General features: G+C 33.1%; 5 non-coding genes across 5 annotated transcripts; all 5 read left to right on the forward strand.

The window, feature by feature from the left end:
* The first annotated feature begins 580 nt into the window (after positions 1–580).
* LOC127012161 (5.8S ribosomal RNA) lies at positions 581–759 on the forward strand. The gene has a single exon (XR_007765687.1). It is a non-coding gene; the product is annotated as a 5.8S ribosomal RNA (ribosomal RNA).
* Positions 760–1,161: 402 nt separating this feature from the next.
* Positions 1,162–5,132, forward strand: LOC127012191 (large subunit ribosomal RNA). Its single transcript, XR_007765717.1, has one exon. It is a non-coding gene; the product is annotated as a large subunit ribosomal RNA (ribosomal RNA).
* Positions 5,133–11,806: 6,674 nt separating this feature from the next.
* On the forward strand, positions 11,807–13,801 carry LOC127012177 (small subunit ribosomal RNA). The gene has a single exon (XR_007765703.1). It is a non-coding gene; the product is annotated as a small subunit ribosomal RNA (ribosomal RNA).
* A 1,468-nt stretch (positions 13,802–15,269) lies between these two features.
* LOC127012162 (5.8S ribosomal RNA) lies at positions 15,270–15,448 on the forward strand. Its single transcript, XR_007765688.1, has one exon. It is a non-coding gene; the product is annotated as a 5.8S ribosomal RNA (ribosomal RNA).
* Positions 15,449–15,850: 402 nt separating this feature from the next.
* On the forward strand, positions 15,851–19,821 carry LOC127012192 (large subunit ribosomal RNA). The gene has a single exon (XR_007765718.1). It is a non-coding gene; the product is annotated as a large subunit ribosomal RNA (ribosomal RNA).
* Positions 19,822–21,336: the final 1,515 nt, after the last annotated feature.

Genomic DNA, 21,336 nt, shown 5'->3' on the forward strand with positions numbered 1-21,336 from the left:
TATGATCTAATATAGATCAAATGAAATTTCGAACAAGCAAATCGAAATAATGCAAATATTAAAATTATATATTGTATTTAATACATATGAGAGAAATAATAAGCAGCCAAAACAAACAAATAAAAATTCGAACAAGCAAATCGAATTATTAAAATAATAATATTAAATTATTATTGTATATAAACACAATTAAAATACTGTGTGTATATGGACCATAATATACACGCGTTGCGATATGTATTGTTCATCTCAGTTATGCGCATACATTGGATAATGCAACAACCTAAAATGTACAATGTTGTACCTGGTTTTATACAGGTTAATGTTTTATATAAATTTCAATTTATATCGCTAAAAAAGTATTAATATATATATATATATATATTTATTTACAATAAATGCAATTTAAAAAGAAATACTTTGATATATATTGGTTATATAAAACTAAGACATTTCGCAGCATTCGTTTTAGGTATAAAAATAAATTTATTGAAGGAATTGATATATGCCAGTAAAATGGTGTATTTTTAATTTCTTTCAATAAAAACATATTTGACAAAATTAAGAAACCAATTTATAAAACTCTAAGCGGTGGATCACTCGGCTCATGGGTCGATGAAGAACGCAGCAAACTGTGCGTCATCGTGTGAACTGCAGGACACATGAACATCGACATTTTGAACGCATATCGCAGTCCATGCTGTTATGTACTTTAATTAATTTTATAGTGCTGCTTGGACTACATATGGTTGAGGGTTGTAAGACTATGCTAATTAAGTTGCTTATACAAATTTTATAATGAAATTTTATAAGCATATGGTATATTATTGGATAATAATAATTTAATTATTTTATTCATAATATTAAAAAATATATGAAAAACATTATCTCACATTAGTAAATAATTTGAATGTGAAAAACGAAGAGAAATATTTTCTTTTTCAATCAAATGATACTGAGAAATGTCTAGCATAAAAATTTATCTAGAATTGTCTCTTATTAATGATTAGAAAATAGAAAACCGTTGACAATATTATTGTTCTTCGTTGATTCGTTAAATCAAACAAATGCCATTTATATACAGATATTATTAATATAACGAATTTAATAAAATGTTTTATCATTATATATAAAGAATTAATTGCATATAAAAGTTATACACAACCTCAACTCATATGGGACTACCCCCTGAATTTAAGCATATTAATTAGGGGAGGAAAAGAAACTAACAAGGATTTTCTTAGTAGCGGCGAGCGAAAAGAAATCAGTTCAGCACTAAGTCACTTTGTCTATATGGCAAATGTGAGATGCAGTGTATGGAGCGTCAATATTCTAGTATGAGAAATTAACGATTTAAGTCCTTCTTAAATGAGGCCATTTACCCATAGAGGGTGCCAGGCCCGTATAACGTTAATGATTACTAGATGATGTTTCCAAAGAGTCGTGTTGCTTGATAGTGCAGCACTAAGTGGGTGGTAAACTCCATCTAAAACTAAATATAACCATGAGACCGATAGTAAACAAGTACCGTGAGGGAAAGTTGAAAAGAACTCTGAATAGAGAGTTAAACAGTACGTGAAACTGCTTAGAGGTTAAGCCCGATGAACCTGAATATCCGTTATGGAAAATTCATCATTAGAATTGTAATATTTAAACAATATTATGATAATAGTGTGCATTTTTTCCATATAAGGACATTGTAATCTATTAGCATACCAAATTTATCATAAAATATAACTTATAGTTTATTCAAATTAATTTGCTTGCATTTTAACACAGAATAAATGTTATTAATTTGATAAAGTGCTGATAGATTTATATGAATACAGTGCGTTAATTTTTCGGAATTATATAATGGCATAATTATCATTGATTTTTGTGTTTATTATATGCACTTGTAGGATTAACAATGCGAAAGATTCAGGATACCTTCGGGACCCGTCTTGAAACACGGACCAAGGAGTCTAACATATGTGCAAGTTATTGGGATATAAACCTAATAGCGTAATTAACTTGACTAATAATGGGATTAGTTTTTTAACTATTTATAGCTAATTAACACAATCCCGGGGCGTTCTATATAGTTATGTATAATGATATTTATATTATTTATGCCTCTAACTGGAACGTACCTTGAGCATATATGCTGTGACCCGAAAGATGGTGAACTATACTTGATCAGGTTGAAGTCAGGGGAAACCCTGATGGAAGACCGAAACAGTTCTGACGTGCAAATCGATTGTCAGAATTGAGTATAGGGGCGAAAGACCAATCGAACCATCTAGTAGCTGGTTCCTTCCGAAGTTTCCCTCAGGATAGCTGGTGCATTTTAATATTATATAAAATAATCTTATCTGGTAAAGCGAATGATTAGAGGCCTTAGGGTCGAAACGATCTTAACCTATTCTCAAACTTTAAATGGGTAAGAACCTTAACTTTCTTGATATGAAGTTCAAGGTTATGATATAATGTGCCCAGTGGGCCACTTTTGGTAAGCAGAACTGGCGCTGTGGGATGAACCAAACGTAATGTTACGGTGCCCAAATTAACAACTCATGCAGATACCATGAAAGGCGTTGGTTGCTTAAAACAGCAGGACGGTGATCATGGAAGTCGAAATCCGCTAAGGAGTGTGTAACAACTCACCTGCCGAAGCAACTAGCCCTTAAAATGGATGGCGCTTAAGTTGTATACCTATACATTACCGCTAAAGTAGATGATTTATATTACTTGTAATATAAATTTTGAAACTTTAGTGAGTAGGAAGGTACAATGGTATGCGTAGAAGTGTTTGGCGTAAGCCTGCATGGAGCTGCCATTGGTACAGATCTTGGTGGTAGTAGCAAATAATCGAATGAGACCTTGGAGGACTGAAGTGGAGAAGGGTTTCGTGTGAACAGTGGTTGATCACGAGTTAGTCGGTCCTAAGTTCAAGGCGAAAGCCGAAAATTTTCAAGTAAAATACAAATGCCAAACAAATATATATATTATATAAAATCTAGCTAAATTAATATACTTGAATAATTTTGAACGAAAGGGAATACGGTTCCAATTCCGTAACCTGTTGAGTATCCGTTTGTTATTAAATATGGGCCTCGTGCTCATCCTGGCAACAGGAACGACCATAAAGAAGCCGTCGAGAGATATCGGAAGAGTTTTCTTTTCTGTTTTATAGCCGTACTACCATGGAAGTCTTTCGCAGAGAGATATGGTAGATGGGCTAGAAGAGCATGACATATACTGTTGTGTCGATATTTTCTCCTCGGACCTTGAAAATTTATGGTGGGGACACGCAAACTTCTCAACAGGCCGTACCAATATCCGCAGCTGGTCTCCAAGGTGAAGAGTCTCTAGTCGATAGAATAATGTAGGTAAGGGAAGTCGGCAAATTAGATCCGTAACTTCGGGATAAGGATTGGCTCTGAAGATTGAGATAGTCGGGCTTGATTGGGAAACAATAACATGGTTTATGTGCTCGTTCTGGGTAAATAGAGTTTCTAGCATTTATGTTAGTTACTTGTTCCCCGGATAGTTTAGTTACGTAGCCAATTGTGGAACTTTCTTGCTAAAATTTTTAAGAATACTAATTGGGTTAAACCAATTAGTTCTTATTAATTATAACGATTATCAATTAACAATCAATTCAGAACTGGCACGGACTTGGGGAATCCGACTGTCTAATTAAAACAAAGCATTGTGATGGCCCTAGCGGGTGTTGACACAATGTGATTTCTGCCCAGTGCTCTGAATGTCAAAGTGAAGAAATTCAAGTAAGCGCGGGTCAACGGCGGGAGTAACTATGACTCTCTTAAGGTAGCCAAATGCCTCGTCATCTAATTAGTGACGCGCATGAATGGATTAACGAGATTCCTACTGTCCCTATCTACTATCTAGCGAAACCACAGCCAAGGGAACGGGCTTGGAATAATTAGCGGGGAAAGAAGACCCTTTTGAGCTTGACTCTAATCTGGCAGTGTAAGGAGACATAAGAGGTGTAGAATAAGTGGGAGATATTAGACCTCGGTTTGGTATCGCCAATGAAATACCACTACTCTTATTGTTTCCTTACTTACTTGATTAAATGGAACGTGTATCATTTCCTAGCCATTATACGGATATATTTATTATATCTTATGGTATTGGGTTTTGATGCAAGCTTCTTGATCAAAGTATCACGAGTTTGTTATATAATCGCAAACAAATTCTTTAATAAAACGGTGCATTTATGTATTTTTGATTTGAAAATTTGGTATAACTCCAATTACTCAGGTATGATCCAATTCAAGGACATTGCCAGGTAGGGAGTTTGACTGGGGCGGTACATCTCTCAAATAATAACGGAGGTGTCCCAAGGCCAGCTCAGTGCGGACAGAAACCACACATAGAGCAAAAGGGCAAATGCTGACTTGATCTCGGTGTTCAGTACACACAGGGACAGCAAAAGCTCGGCCTATCGATCCTTTTGGTTTAAAGAGTTTTTAACAAGAGGTGTCAGAAAAGTTACCATAGGGATAACTGGCTTGTGGCGGCCAAGCGTTCATAGCGACGTCGCTTTTTGATCCTTCGATGTCGGCTCTTCCTATCATTGTGAAGCAAAATTCACCAAGCGTTGGATTGTTCACCCATGCAAGGGAACGTGAGCTGGGTTTAGACCGTCGTGAGACAGGTTAGTTTTACCCTACTAATGACAAAACGTTGTTGCGACAGCATTCCTGCGTAGTACGAGAGGAACCGCAGGTACGGACCAATGGCACAATACTTGTTCGAGCGAACAGTGGTATGACGCTACGTCCGTTGGATTATGCCTGAACGCCTCTAAGGTCGTATCCGTGCTGGACTGCAATGATAAATAAGGGGCAATTTGCATTGTATGGCTTCTAAACCATTTAAAGTTTATAATTTACTTTTTAAACGACAATGGATGTGATGCCAATGTAATTTGTAACATAGTAAATTGGGAGGATCTTTGATCACCTGATGCCGCGCTAGTTACATATAAAAGCATTATTTAATACAATGACAAAGCCTAGAATCAATTGTAAACGACTTTTGTAACAGGCAAGGTGTTGTAAGTGGTTGAGCAGCTGCCATACTGCGATCCACTGAAGCTTATCCTTTGCTTGATGATTCGATAATAAAATTGCATAATTTATTTGTTGTGTTGAACTTCTTATATAAAGTTCAACCAACAATCTATTTGTATGCATTGATTGTTTGCTTGGCTTTGTGGCGAATTTTTAATCCTTTATATATTACATTCCTAAGGTCTAGATTTTCAAGTAAGAGACCAATTTGATTAACATATCAATATAAGTACAACTCGACCATCTAATAATAACAATATGAATCGTCATCTTATTAGTGACGCGAAGATTGGCAAACATATAATATAAAAATATTCCTAAGGTCTAGATTTTCAAGTAAGAGACCAATTTGATTAACATATCAATATAAGTACAACTCGACCATCTAATAATAACAATATGAATCGTCATCTTATTAGTGACGCGAAGATTGGCAAACATATAATATAAAAATATTCCTAAGGTCTAGATTTTCAAGTAAGAGACCAATTTGATTAACATATCAATATAAGTACAACTCGACCATCTAATAATAACAATATGAATCGTCATCTTATTAGTGACGCGAAGATTGGCAAACATATAATATAAAAATATTCCTAAGGTCTAGATTTTCAAGTAAGAGACCAATTTGATTAACATATCAATATAAGTACAACTCGACCATCTAATAATAATATGAATCGTCATCTTATTAGTGACGCGAAGATTGGCAAACATATAATATAAAAATATTCCTAAGGTCTAGATTTTCAAGTAAGAGACCAATTTGATTAACATATCAATATAAGTACAACTCGACCATCTAATAATAATATGAATCGTCATCTTATTAGTGACGCGAAGATTGGCAAACATATAATATAAAAATATTCCTAAGGTCTAGATTTTCAAGTAAGAGACCAATTTGATTAACATATCAATATAAGTACAACTCGACCATCTAATAATAACAATATGAATCGTCATCTTTTTAGTGACGCGAAGATTGGCAAACATATAATATAAAAATATTCCTAAGGTCTAGAATCTTAAGCAATAGACCAATTCAACTAAGAGTTGACATATAAAAATATGTTCCTTTTAATGTTAGCAAAATTTTATCGTCACATACTGTTAGTGACGCGAACGTTTTTTTCTCCATGTTTATATGAATGTTTATTCAAAGGTAGAAAGGCAGGATCGTTATTTTATAAGTGAAGCGATAAAAAAATATTATGCAATAGGACATCTATTTATAAATATTTTTAAGTCTTAGAAATTCAAGTAAAGAGATTCAAGAAATTCATTCAACTTAGAGCGCACATATAATTAAAACTATTCCTGAGGTTTAGAAACCAAATTAAATAAAGAGGACATATAAACGTATGTGGTATTTTGATGGTAGTAAAAATGTATCGCGATATTATTAGTGACGCGACCAATTTTTATACTCTTTGCTCCATGTGCAAATATATCTAGTGTTTAGATAGTCAATTAAAAATGACAATTTTAACTAAAAGACTTAAAAAAGTGTTTGTCAAACTTATAATTTTGTCAATACTATATAAAACGCCAATCATATCCTTATAAAAGTAAATACGGTATATGGTTATAAATACAAAACCATATATAAATAAAAAAATGAAATCGTATGTATATGGCTTATAGGTATAATACCTATAAGGCATAATAATGTATAATATTAGCAAATATACATATAAAAGTGCATAAATTGTATAGATATGGCATAAAGAAGGCATTTATGAGAATAGCTAGTAGAATTTGCCCATACACTACTAGCGAAATGAGATATTTATACCTAGTGAGGGCGGCACTAGTACTATAAATTGTGGCAAAATAAATCTTATGCAAATGCATAGGATTTTGTCAATACCGTACAAAAAACTAAGTAAAACGTATGGATATTGAAAAATAAATGGATTATATTCATAAAATACGAATATTTCTTGCATTCTCTTGTTATATGAGAGAATATCATACGGAGCGGGTAGCCCCTAGTATAGTAAGCAGTCGAATGGGAGACAGCGTGTCCAAAAACACCTATAGGGAGGTGGTCGTTGGCGGACCTCTCCTCGTATTGGTCAAACTTATGATTTTGTCAATACTATATAAAACGCCAATCATATCCATATAAAAGTGAATACAGTATATGGATATGAATAAAAAACCATACATAAATAAAAAAAAAATATGTATAAAAAATTATACATATATTTATATTAAGCAATCGTATGGATGTGGCTTATAGGTATAATACCTATAAGGCATAATAATGTATAATATAGCAAATATACATATAAAAGTGCATGAATTGTATAGATATGGCATATAAGTGACATATTTATGAGAATAGCTAGTAGAATTTGCCCATACACTACTAGCGAAATGAGATATTTATACCTAGTGAGGGCGGCACTAGTACTATAAATTGTGGCAAAATAAATCTTATGCAAATGCATAGGATTTTGTCAATACCGTACAAAAAACTAAGTAAAACGTATGGATATTGAAAAATAAATGGATTATATTCATAAAATACGAATATTTCTTGCATTCTCTTGTTATATGAGAGAATATCATACGGAGCGGGTAGCCCCTAGTATAGTAAGCAGTCGAATGGGAGACAGCGTGTCCAAAAACACCTATAGGGAGGTGGTCGTTGGCGGACCTCTCCTCGTATTGGTCAAACTTATGATTTTGTCAATACTATATAAAACGCCAATCATATCCATATAAAAGTGAATACAGTATATGGATATGAATAAAAAACCATACATAAATAAAAAAAAATATGTATAAAAAATTATACATATATTTATATTAAGCAATCGTATGGATGTGGCTTATAGGTATAATACCTATAAGGCATAATAATGTATAATATAGCAAATATACATATAAAAGTGCATGAATTGTATAGATATGGCATATAAGTGACATATTTATGAGAATAGCTAGTAGAATTTGCCCATACACTACTAGCGAAATGAGATATTTATACCTAGTGAGGGCGGCACTAGTACTATAAATTGTGGCAAAATAAATCTTATGCAAATGCATAGGATTTTGTCAATACCGTACAAAAAACTAAGTAAAACGTATGGATATTGAAAAATAAATGGATTATATTCATAAAATACGAATATTTCTTGCATTCTCTTGTTATATGAGAGAATATCATACGGAGCGGGTAGCCCCTAGTATAGTAAGCAGTCGAATGGGAGACAGCGTGTCCAAAAACACCTATAGGGAGGTGGTCGTTGGCGGACCTCTCCTCGTATTGGTCAAACTTATGATTTTGTCAATACTATATAAAACGCCAATCATATCCATATAAAATTGAATACAGTATATGGATATGAATAAAAAACCATACAAAAATAAAAAAAAAATATGTATAAAAAATTATACATATATTTATATTAAGCAATCGTATGGATGTGGCTTATAGGTATAATACCTATAAGGCATAATAATGTATAATATAGCAAATATACATATAAAAGTGCATGAATTGTATAGATATGGCATATAAGTGACATATTTATGAGAATAGCTAGTAGAATTTCCCCATACACTACTAGCGAAATGAGATATTTATACCTAGTGAGGGCGGCACTAGTACTATAAATTGTGGCAAAATAAATCTTATGCAAATGCATAGGATTTTGTCAATACCGTACAAAAAACTAAGTAAAACGTATGGATATTGAAAAATAAATGGATTATATTCATAAAATACGAATATTTCTTGCATTCTCTTGTTATATGAGAGAATATCATACGGAGCGGGTAGCCCCTAGTATAGTAAGCAGTCGAATGGGAGACAGCGTGTCCAAAAACACCTATAGGGAGGTGGTCGTTGGCGGACCTCTCCTCGTATTGGTCAAACTTATGATTTTGTCAATACTATATAAAACGCCAAGCATATCCATATAAAAGTGAATACAGTATATGGATATGAATAAAAAACCATACATAAATAAAAAAAAATATGTATAAAAAATTATACATATATTTATATTAAGCAATCGTATGGATGTGGCTTATAGGTATAATACCTATAAGGCATAATAATGTATAATATAGCAAATATACATATAAAAGTGCATGAATTGTATAGATATGGCATATAAGTGACATATTTATGAGAATAGCTAGTAGAATTTGCCCATACACTACTAGCGAAATGAGATATTTATACCTAGTGAGGGCGGCACTAGTACTATAAATTGTGGCAAAATAAATCTTATGCAAATGCATAGGATTTTGTCAATACCGTACAAAAAACTAAGTAAAACGTATGGATATTGAAAAATAAATGGATTATATTCATAAAATACGAATATTTCTTGCATTCTCTTGTTATATGAGAGAATATCATACGGAGCGGGTAGCCCCTAGTATAGTAAGCAGTCGAATGGGAGACAGCGTGTCCAAAAACACCTATAGGGAGGTGGTCGTTGGCGGACCTCTCCTCGTATTGGTCAAACTTATGATTTTGTCAATACTATATAAAACGCCAATCATATCCATATAAAAGTGAATACAGTATATGGATATGAATAAAAAACCATACATAAATAAAAAAAAAATATGTATAAAAAATTATACATATATTTATATTAAGCAATCGTATGGATGTGGCTTATATTGAAAAATAAATGGATTATATTCATAAAATACGAATATTTCTTGCATTCTCTTGTTATATGAGAGAATATCATACGGAGCGGGTAGCCCCTAGTATAGTAAGCAGTCGAATGGGAGACAGCGTGTCCAAAAACACCTATAGGGAGGTGGTCGTTGGCGGACCTCTCCTCGTATTGGTCAAACTTATGATTTTGTCAATACTATATAAAACGCCAATCATATCCATATAAAAGTGAATACAGTATATGGATATGAATAAAAAACCATACATAAATAAAAAAAAAATATGTATAAAAAATTATACATATATTTATATTAAGCAATCGTATGGATGTGGCTTATAGGTATAATACCTATAAGGCATAATAATGTATAATATAGCAAATATACATATAAAAGTGCATGAATTGTATAGATATGGCATATAAGTGACATATTTATGAGAATAGCTAGTAGAATTTGCCCATACACTACTAGCGAAATGAGATATTTATACCTAGTGAGGGCGGCACTAGTACTATAAATTGTGGCAAAATAAATCTTATGCAAATGCATAGGATTTTGTCAATACCATACATAAACCGTATGGATATTGAGAAGTTAATAGATTACATCTATAATATGAGAAGTATTTTAGTATTCTTATTAAATAAGAGAATACTATAAGGGTGAGTGGCAAAGAGAATTGAATATACCCGAATGGGAGACAGCGTGTCCAAAAACTACTATAGGTGGTGTGGCAAATATGAGGAAGGCAATATATCCATATAATGAAAATAAAAGTGCGTTTTCTTATTATATAAGAGAACACTATATGGGTGAGTGGCAAAGTAAATTGAATATACCCGAATGGGAGACAGCGTGTCCAAAAACTACTATAGGTGGTGTGGCAAATATGAGGAAGGCAATATATCCATATAATGAAAATAAAAGTGCGTTTTCTTATTATATAAGAGAACACTATATGGGTGAGTGGCAAAGTAAATTGAATATACCCGAATGGGAGACAGCGTGTCCAAAAACTACTATAGGTGGTGTGGCAAATATGAGGAAGGCAATATATCCATATAATGAATATAAAAGTGCGTTGTCTTATTATATAAGAGAACACTATATGGGTGAGTGGCAAAGTAAATTGAATATACCCGAATGGGAGACAGCGTGTCCAAAAACTACTATAGGATGGTCAATGGGCCGGCCGTCTGCTATTGACATATGTCAGTAGAGAAGATATTATCCGTCAAATTTGTTTCTTTATTCATTTATTTGAATACGAGACTTGGCTCCGCGGTTAATATTTTAAGCCCAAAGATAATAACGTTGAAACAAAGGCCAAGTTTCTATTGTACATAGAATAACAAATTGTTTCCGAATTTTATCGTTAATTTTAGGAGGTAGGCTAACATGATTTATATTATATGTGTATTATTAAATAATAATAGTACATAAAAGTCTACCAAAGAAATATAAAAATGTAATTATGAATACATTTTCAATATTAATATCAACTTATATTGTTGATAATAAAAAATAGCTATTAAGAGAGTTATTTAAGAAATTATATAATATATAATAAAGAGTATATATATAAATAATATATAAGTATATATTATTTAAGAAATAAATATAGTAGTAATAATTATATATATACACTCGGTTCTATTTTATATATTACCAGAGACTTATATGGATATATATAGATAAATTTTAAATTTATCGTCAAAATACAAATGATTAACTCAATATCTTATATTGGTTAAACAAAAATTGTACATGTGTGGATACAATATATTATGTATGTCGAACAAAAATGATATTTTAGAATGAAATGTGCATATATAAAGAAAATATATGAAAAATAAATATTGTGTTTATAAAGAATATGATTCTTTTTGACATCAATAAAAACTTGTTATTATTAGTGGCGAAACAAGTATAAATTGGAAAACAAACGTATACGAATGCTATATAAAAATGGCCGTATTCGATAGAAATAAAATCTATAACAACATATATATTGCTAATTTCTATTCAAAAAATATGAATGAAATATGAATAAAAACATTATTCTGGTTGATCCTGCCAGTAGTTATATGCTTGTCTCAAAGATTAAGCCATGCATGTCTAAGTACACACGAATTAAAAGTGAAACCGCAAAAGGCTCATTATATCAGTTATGGTTCCTTAGATCGTTAACAGTTACTTGGATAACTGTGGTAATTCTAGAGCTAATACATGCAATTAAAACATGAACCTTATGGAACATGTGCTTTTATTAGGCTAAAACCAAGCGATCGCAAGATCGTTATATTGGTTGAACTCTAGATAACATGCAGATCGTATGGTCTTGTACCGACGACAGATCTTTCAAATGTCTGCCCTATCAACTTTTGATGGTAGTATCTAGGACTACCATGGTTGCAACGGGTAACGGGGAATCAGGGTTCGATTCCGGAGAGGGAGCCTGAGAAACGGCTACCACATCTAAGGAAGGCAGCAGGCGCGTAAATTACCCACTCCCAGCTCGGGGAGGTAGTGACGAAAAATAACAATACAGGACTCATATCCGAGGCCCTGTAATTGGAATGAGTACACTTTAAATCCTTTAACAAGGACCAATTGGAGGGCAAGTCTGGTGCCAGCAGCCGCGGTAATTCCAGCTCCAATAGCGTATATTAAAGTTGTTGCGGTTAAAACGTTCGTAGTTGAACTTGTGCTTCATACGGGTAGTACAACTTACAATTGTGGTTAGTACTATACCTTTATGTATGTAAGCGTATTACCGGTGGAGTTCTTACATGTGCTTAGATACTTGTATTTTTTCATATGTTCCTCCTATTTAAAAACCTGCATTAGTGCTCTTAAACGAGTGTTATTGTGGGCCGGTACAATTACTTTGAACAAATTAGAGTGCTTAAAGCAGGCTTCAAATGCCTGAATATTCTGTGCATGGGATAATGAAATAAGACCTCTGTTCTGCTTTCATTGGTTTTCAGATCAAGAGGTAATGATTAATAGAAGCAGTTTGGGGGCATTAGTATTACGACGCGAGAGGTGAAATTCTTGGACCGTCGTAAGACTAACTTAAGCGAAAGCATTTGCCAAAGATGTTTTCATTAATCAAGAACGAAAGTTAGAGGTTCGAAGGCGATCAGATACCGCCCTAGTTCTAACCATAAACGATGCCAGCTAGCAATTGGGTGTAGCTACTTTTATGGCTCTCTCAGTCGCTTCCCGGGAAACCAAAGCTTTTGGGCTCCGGGGGAAGTATGGTTGCAAAGCTGAAACTTAAAGGAATTGACGGAAGGGCACCACCAGGAGTGGAGCCTGCGGCTTAATTTGACTCAACACGGGAAAACTTACCAGGTCCGAACATAAGTGTGTAAGACAGATTGATAGCTCTTTCTCGAATCTATGGGTGGTGGTGCATGGCCGTTCTTAGTTCGTGGAGTGATTTGTCTGGTTAATTCCGATAACGAACGAGACTCAAATATATTAAATAGATATCTTCAGGATTATGGTGTTGAAGCTTATATAGCCTTCATTCATGGTGGCAGTAAAATGTTTATTGTGTTTGAATGTGTTTATATAAGTGGAGCCGTACCTGTTGGTTTGTCCCATTATAAGGACACTAGCTTCTTAAATGGACAAATTGCGTCTAGCAATAATGAGATTGAGCAATAACAGGTCTGTGATGCCCTTAGATGTCCTGGGCTGCACGCGCGCTACAATGAAAGTATCAACGTGTATTTCCTAGACCGAGAGGTCCGGGTAAACCGCTGAACCACTTTCATGCTTGGGATTGTGAACTGAAACTGTTCACATGAACTTGGAATTCCCAGTAAGTGTGAGTCATTAACTCGCATTGATTACGTCCCTGCCCTTTGTACACACCGCCCGTCGCTACTACCGATTGAATTATTTAGTGAGGTCTCCGGACGTGATCACTGTGACGCCTTGCGTGTTACGGTTGTTTCGCAAAAGTTGACCGAACTTGATTATTTAGAGGAAGTAAAAGTCGTAACAAGGTTTCCGTAGGTGAACCTGCGGAAGGATCATTAATGTTTTAATATCCTTACCGTTAATAAAATATTTGTTTATATTATAATAAATACATTATAGTATTACAAATAAAATATGAATTGCCAAAATGTATATGAGATCTATTATAGATCAAATGAAATTTCGAACAAGCAAATCGAAATAATGCAAATATTAAAATTATATATTGTATTTAATACATATGAGAGAAATTAATAAGCAGCCAAAGCAAACAAATAAAAATTCGAACAAGCAAATCGAATTATTAAAATAATAATATTAAATTATTATTGTATATCCTTACCGTTAATAAAATATTTGTTTATATTATAATAAATACATTATAATAATACAAATAAAATATGAATTGCCAAAATGTATATGAGATCTAATATAGATCAAATAAAATTTCGAACAAGCAAATCGAAATAATGCAAATATTAAAATTATATATTGTATTTAATACATATGAGAGAAATAATAAGCAGCCAAAGCAAACAAATAAAAATTCGAACAAGCAAATCGAATTATTAAAATAATAATATTAAATTATTATTGTATATCCTTACCGTTAATAAAATATTTGTTTATATTATAATAAATACATTATAATAATACAAATAAAATATGAATTGCCAAAATGTATATGAGATCTAATATAGATCAAATAAAATTTCGAACAAGCAAATCGAAATAATGCAAATATTAAAATTATATATTGTATTTAATACATATGAGAGAAATAATAAGCAGCCAAAGCAAACAAATAAAAATTCGAACAAGCAAATCGAATTATTAAAATAATAATATTAAATTATTATTGTATATCCTTACCGTTAATAAAATATTTGTTTATATTATAATAAATACATTATAGTAATACAAATAAAATATGAATTGCCAAAATGTATATGATCTAATATAGATCAAATGAAATTTCGAACAAGCAAATCGAAATAATGCAAATATTAAAATTATATATTGTATTTAATACATATGAGAGAAATAATAAGCAGCCAAAACAAACAAATAAAAATTCGAACAAGCAAATCGAATTATTAAAATAATAATATTAAATTATTATTGTATATAAACACAATTAAAATACTGTGTGTATATGGACCATAATATACACGCGTTGCGATATGTATTGTTCATCTCAGTTATGCGCATACATTGGATAATGCAACAACCTAAAATGTACAATGTTGTACCTGGTTTTATACAGGTTAATGTTTTATATAAATTTCAATTTATATCGCTAAAAAAGTATTAATATATATATATATATATTTATTTACAATAAATGCAATTTAAAAAGAAATACTTTGATATATATTGGTTATATAAAACTAAGACATTTCGCAGCATTCGTTTTAGGTATAAAAATAAATTTATTGAAGGAATTGATATATGCCAGTAAAATGGTGTATTTTTAATTTCTTTCAATAAAAACATATTTGACAAAATTAAGAAACCAATTTATAAAACTCTAAGCGGTGGATCACTCGGCTCATGGGTCGATGAAGAACGCAGCAAACTGTGCGTCATCGTGTGAACTGCAGGACACATGAACATCGACATTTTGAACGCATATCGCAGTCCATGCTGTTATGTACTTTAATTAATTTTATAGTGCTGCTTGGACTACATATGGTTGAGGGTTGTAAGACTATGCTAATTAAGTTGCTTATACAAATTTTATAATGAAATTTTATAAGCATATGGTATATTATTGGATAATAATAATTTAATTATTTTATTCATAATATTAAAAAATATATGAAAAACATTATCTCACATTAGTAAATAATTTGAATGTGAAAAACGAAGAGAAATATTTTCTTTTTCAATCAAATGATACTGAGAAATGTCTAGCATAAAAATTTATCTAGAATTGTCTCTTATTAATGATTAGAAAATAGAAAACCGTTGACAATATTATTGTTCTTCGTTGATTCGTTAAATCAAACAAATGCCATTTATATACAGATATTATTAATATAACGAATTTAATAAAATGTTTTATCATTATATATAAAGAATTAATTGCATATAAAAGTTATACACAACCTCAACTCATATGGGACTACCCCCTGAATTTAAGCATATTAATTAGGGGAGGAAAAGAAACTAACAAGGATTTTCTTAGTAGCGGCGAGCGAAAAGAAATCAGTTCAGCACTAAGTCACTTTGTCTATATGGCAAATGTGAGATGCAGTGTATGGAGCGTCAATATTCTAGTATGAGAAATTAACGATTTAAGTCCTTCTTAAATGAGGCCATTTACCCATAGAGGGTGCCAGGCCCGTATAACGTTAATGATTACTAGATGATGTTTCCAAAGAGTCGTGTTGCTTGATAGTGCAGCACTAAGTGGGTGGTAAACTCCATCTAAAACTAAATATAACCATGAGACCGATAGTAAACAAGTACCGTGAGGGAAAGTTGAAAAGAACTCTGAATAGAGAGTTAAACAGTACGTGAAACTGCTTAGAGGTTAAGCCCGATGAACCTGAATATCCGTTATGGAAAATTCATCATTAGAATTGTAATATTTAAACAATATTATGATAATAGTGTGCATTTTTTCCATATAAGGACATTGTAATCTATTAGCATACCAAATTTATCATAAAATATAACTTATAGTTTATTCAAATTAATTTGCTTGCATTTTAACACAGAATAAATGTTATTAATTTGATAAAGTGCTGATAGATTTATATGAATACAGTGCGTTAATTTTTCGGAATTATATAATGGCATAATTATCATTGATTTTTGTGTTTATTATATGCACTTGTAGGATTAACAATGCGAAAGATTCAGGATACCTTCGGGACCCGTCTTGAAACACGGACCAAGGAGTCTAACATATGTGCAAGTTATTGGGATATAAACCTAATAGCGTAATTAACTTGACTAATAATGGGATTAGTTTTTTAACTATTTATAGCTAATTAACACAATCCCGGGGCGTTCTATATAGTTATGTATAATGATATTTATATTATTTATGCCTCTAACTGGAACGTACCTTGAGCATATATGCTGTGACCCGAAAGATGGTGAACTATACTTGATCAGGTTGAAGTCAGGGGAAACCCTGATGGAAGACCGAAACAGTTCTGACGTGCAAATCGATTGTCAGAATTGAGTATAGGGGCGAAAGACCAATCGAACCATCTAGTAGCTGGTTCCTTCCGAAGTTTCCCTCAGGATAGCTGGTGCATTTTAATATTATATAAAATAATCTTATCTGGTAAAGCGAATGATTAGAGGCCTTAGGGTCGAAACGATCTTAACCTATTCTCAAACTTTAAATGGGTAAGAACCTTAACTTTCTTGATATGAAGTTCAAGGTTATGATATAATGTGCCCAGTGGGCCACTTTTGGTAAGCAGAACTGGCGCTGTGGGATGAACCAAACGTAATGTTACGGTGCCCAAATTAACAACTCATGCAGATACCATGAAAGGCGTTGGTTGCTTAAAACAGCAGGACGGTGATCATGGAAGTCGAAATCCGCTAAGGAGTGTGTAACAACTCACCTGCCGAAGCAACTAGCCCTTAAAATGGATGGCGCTTAAGTTGTATACCTATACATTACCGCTAAAGTAGATGATTTATATTACTTGTAATATAAATTTTGAAACTTTAGTGAGTAGGAAGGTACAATGGTATGCGTAGAAGTGTTTGGCGTAAGCCTGCATGGAGCTGCCATTGGTACAGATCTTGGTGGTAGTAGCAAATAATCGAATGAGACCTTGGAGGACTGAAGTGGAGAAGGGTTTCGTGTGAACAGTGGTTGATCACGAGTTAGTCGGTCCTAAGTTCAAGGCGAAAGCCGAAAATTTTCAAGTAAAATACAAATGCCAAACAAATATATATATTATATAAAATCTAGCTAAATTAATATACTTGAATAATTTTGAACGAAAGGGAATACGGTTCCAATTCCGTAACCTGTTGAGTATCCGTTTGTTATTAAATATGGGCCTCGTGCTCATCCTGGCAACAGGAACGACCATAAAGAAGCCGTCGAGAGATATCGGAAGAGTTTTCTTTTCTGTTTTATAGCCGTACTACCATGGAAGTCTTTCGCAGAGAGATATGGTAGATGGGCTAGAAGAGCATGACATATACTGTTGTGTCGATATTTTCTCCTCGGACCTTGAAAATTTATGGTGGGGACACGCAAACTTCTCAACAGGCCGTACCAATATCCGCAGCTGGTCTCCAAGGTGAAGAGTCTCTAGTCGATAGAATAATGTAGGTAAGGGAAGTCGGCAAATTAGATCCGTAACTTCGGGATAAGGATTGGCTCTGAAGATTGAGATAGTCGGGCTTGATTGGGAAACAATAACATGGTTTATGTGCTCGTTCTGGGTAAATAGAGTTTCTAGCATTTATGTTAGTTACTTGTTCCCCGGATAGTTTAGTTACGTAGCCAATTGTGGAACTTTCTTGCTAAAATTTTTAAGAATACTAATTGGGTTAAACCAATTAGTTCTTATTAATTATAACGATTATCAATTAACAATCAATTCAGAACTGGCACGGACTTGGGGAATCCGACTGTCTAATTAAAACAAAGCATTGTGATGGCCCTAGCGGGTGTTGACACAATGTGATTTCTGCCCAGTGCTCTGAATGTCAAAGTGAAGAAATTCAAGTAAGCGCGGGTCAACGGCGGGAGTAACTATGACTCTCTTAAGGTAGCCAAATGCCTCGTCATCTAATTAGTGACGCGCATGAATGGATTAACGAGATTCCTACTGTCCCTATCTACTATCTAGCGAAACCACAGCCAAGGGAACGGGCTTGGAATAATTAGCGGGGAAAGAAGACCCTTTTGAGCTTGACTCTAATCTGGCAGTGTAAGGAGACATAAGAGGTGTAGAATAAGTGGGAGATATTAGACCTCGGTTTGGTATCGCCAATGAAATACCACTACTCTTATTGTTTCCTTACTTACTTGATTAAATGGAACGTGTATCATTTCCTAGCCATTATACGGATATATTTATTATATCTTATGGTATTGGGTTTTGATGCAAGCTTCTTGATCAAAGTATCACGAGTTTGTTATATAATCGCAAACAAATTCTTTAATAAAACGGTGCATTTATGTATTTTTGATTTGAAAATTTGGTATAACTCCAATTACTCAGGTATGATCCAATTCAAGGACATTGCCAGGTAGGGAGTTTGACTGGGGCGGTACATCTCTCAAATAATAACGGAGGTGTCCCAAGGCCAGCTCAGTGCGGACAGAAACCACACATAGAGCAAAAGGGCAAATGCTGACTTGATCTCGGTGTTCAGTACACACAGGGACAGCAAAAGCTCGGCCTATCGATCCTTTTGGTTTAAAGAGTTTTTAACAAGAGGTGTCAGAAAAGTTACCATAGGGATAACTGGCTTGTGGCGGCCAAGCGTTCATAGCGACGTCGCTTTTTGATCCTTCGATGTCGGCTCTTCCTATCATTGTGAAGCAAAATTCACCAAGCGTTGGATTGTTCACCCATGCAAGGGAACGTGAGCTGGGTTTAGACCGTCGTGAGACAGGTTAGTTTTACCCTACTAATGACAAAACGTTGTTGCGACAGCATTCCTGCGTAGTACGAGAGGAACCGCAGGTACGGACCAATGGCACAATACTTGTTCGAGCGAACAGTGGTATGACGCTACGTCCGTTGGATTATGCCTGAACGCCTCTAAGGTCGTATCCGTGCTGGACTGCAATGATAAATAAGGGGCAATTTGCATTGTATGGCTTCTAAACCATTTAAAGTTTATAATTTACTTTTTAAACGACAATGGATGTGATGCCAATGTAATTTGTAACATAGTAAATTGGGAGGATCTTTGATCACCTGATGCCGCGCTAGTTACATATAAAAGCATTATTTAATACAATGACAAAGCCTAGAATCAATTGTAAACGACTTTTGTAACAGGCAAGGTGTTGTAAGTGGTTGAGCAGCTGCCATACTGCGATCCACTGAAGCTTATCCTTTGCTTGATGATTCGATAATAAAATTGCATAATTTATTTGTTGTGTTGAACTTCTTATATAAAGTTCAACCAACAATCTATTTGTATGCATTGATTGTTTGCTTGGCTTTGTGGCGAATTTTTAATCCTTTATATATTACATTCCTAAGGTCTAGATTTTCAAGTAAGAGACCAATTTGATTAACATATCAATATAAGTACAACTCGACCATCTAATAATAACAATATGAATCGTCATCTTATTAGTGACGCGAAGATTGGCAAACATATAATATAAAAATATTCCTAAGGTCTAGATTTTCAAGTAAGAGACCAATTTGATTAACATATCAATATAAGTACAACTCGACCATCTAATAATAACAATATGAATCGTCATCTTATTAGTGACGCGAAGATTGGCAAACATATAATATAAAAATATTCCTAAGGTCTAGATTTTCAAGTAAGAGACCAATTTGATTAACATATCAATATAAGTACAACTCGACCATCTAATAATAACAATATGAATCGTCATCTTATTAGTGACGCGAAGATTGGCAAACATATAATATAAAAATATTCCTAAGGTCTAGATTTTCAAGTAAGAGACCAATTTGATTAACATATCAATATAAGTACAACTCGACCATCTAATAATAATATGAATCGTCATCTTATTAGTGACGCGAAGATTGGCAAACATATAATATAAAAATATTCCTAAGGTCTAGATTTTCAAGTAAGAGACCAATTTGATTAACATATCAATATAAGTACAACTCGACCATCTAATAATAATATGAATCGTCATCTTATTAGTGACGCGAAGATTGGCAAACATATAATATAAAAATATTCCTAAGGTCTAGATTTTCAAGTAAGAGACCAATTTGATTAACATATCAATATAAGTACAACTCGACCATCTAATAATAACAATATGAATCGTCATCTTTTTAGTGACGCGAAGATTGGCAAACATATAATATAAAAATATTCCTAAGGTCTAGAATCTTAAGCAATAGACCAATTCAACTAAGAGTTGACATATAAAAATATGTTCCTTTTAATGTTAGCAAAATTTTATCGTCACATACTGTTAGTGACGCGAACGTTTTTTTCTCCATGTTTATATGAATGTTTATTCAAAGGTAGAAAGGCAGGATCGTTATTTTATAAGTGAAGCGATAAAAAAATATTATGCAATAGGACATCTATTTATAAATATTTTTAAGTCTTAGAAATTCAAGTAAAGAGATTCAAGAAATTCATTCAACTTAGAGCGCACATATAATTAAAACTATTCCTGAGGTTTAGAAACCAAATTAAATAAAGAGGACATATAAACGTATGTGGTATTTTGATGGTAGTAAAAATGTATCGCGATATTATTAGTGACGCGACCAATTTTTATACTCTTTGCTCCATGTGCAAATATATCTAGTGTTTAGATAGTCAATTAAAAATGACAATTTTAACTAAAAGACTTAAAAAAGTGTTTGTCAAACTTATAATTTTGTCAATACTATATAAAACGCCAATCATA

The sequence above is a fragment of the Drosophila biarmipes genome, unplaced genomic scaffold, assembly GCF_025231255.1.
Source record: "Drosophila biarmipes strain raj3 unplaced genomic scaffold, RU_DBia_V1.1 ptg000026l, whole genome shotgun sequence".
Classification (NCBI taxonomy): domain Eukaryota; kingdom Metazoa; phylum Arthropoda; class Insecta; order Diptera; family Drosophilidae; genus Drosophila; species Drosophila biarmipes.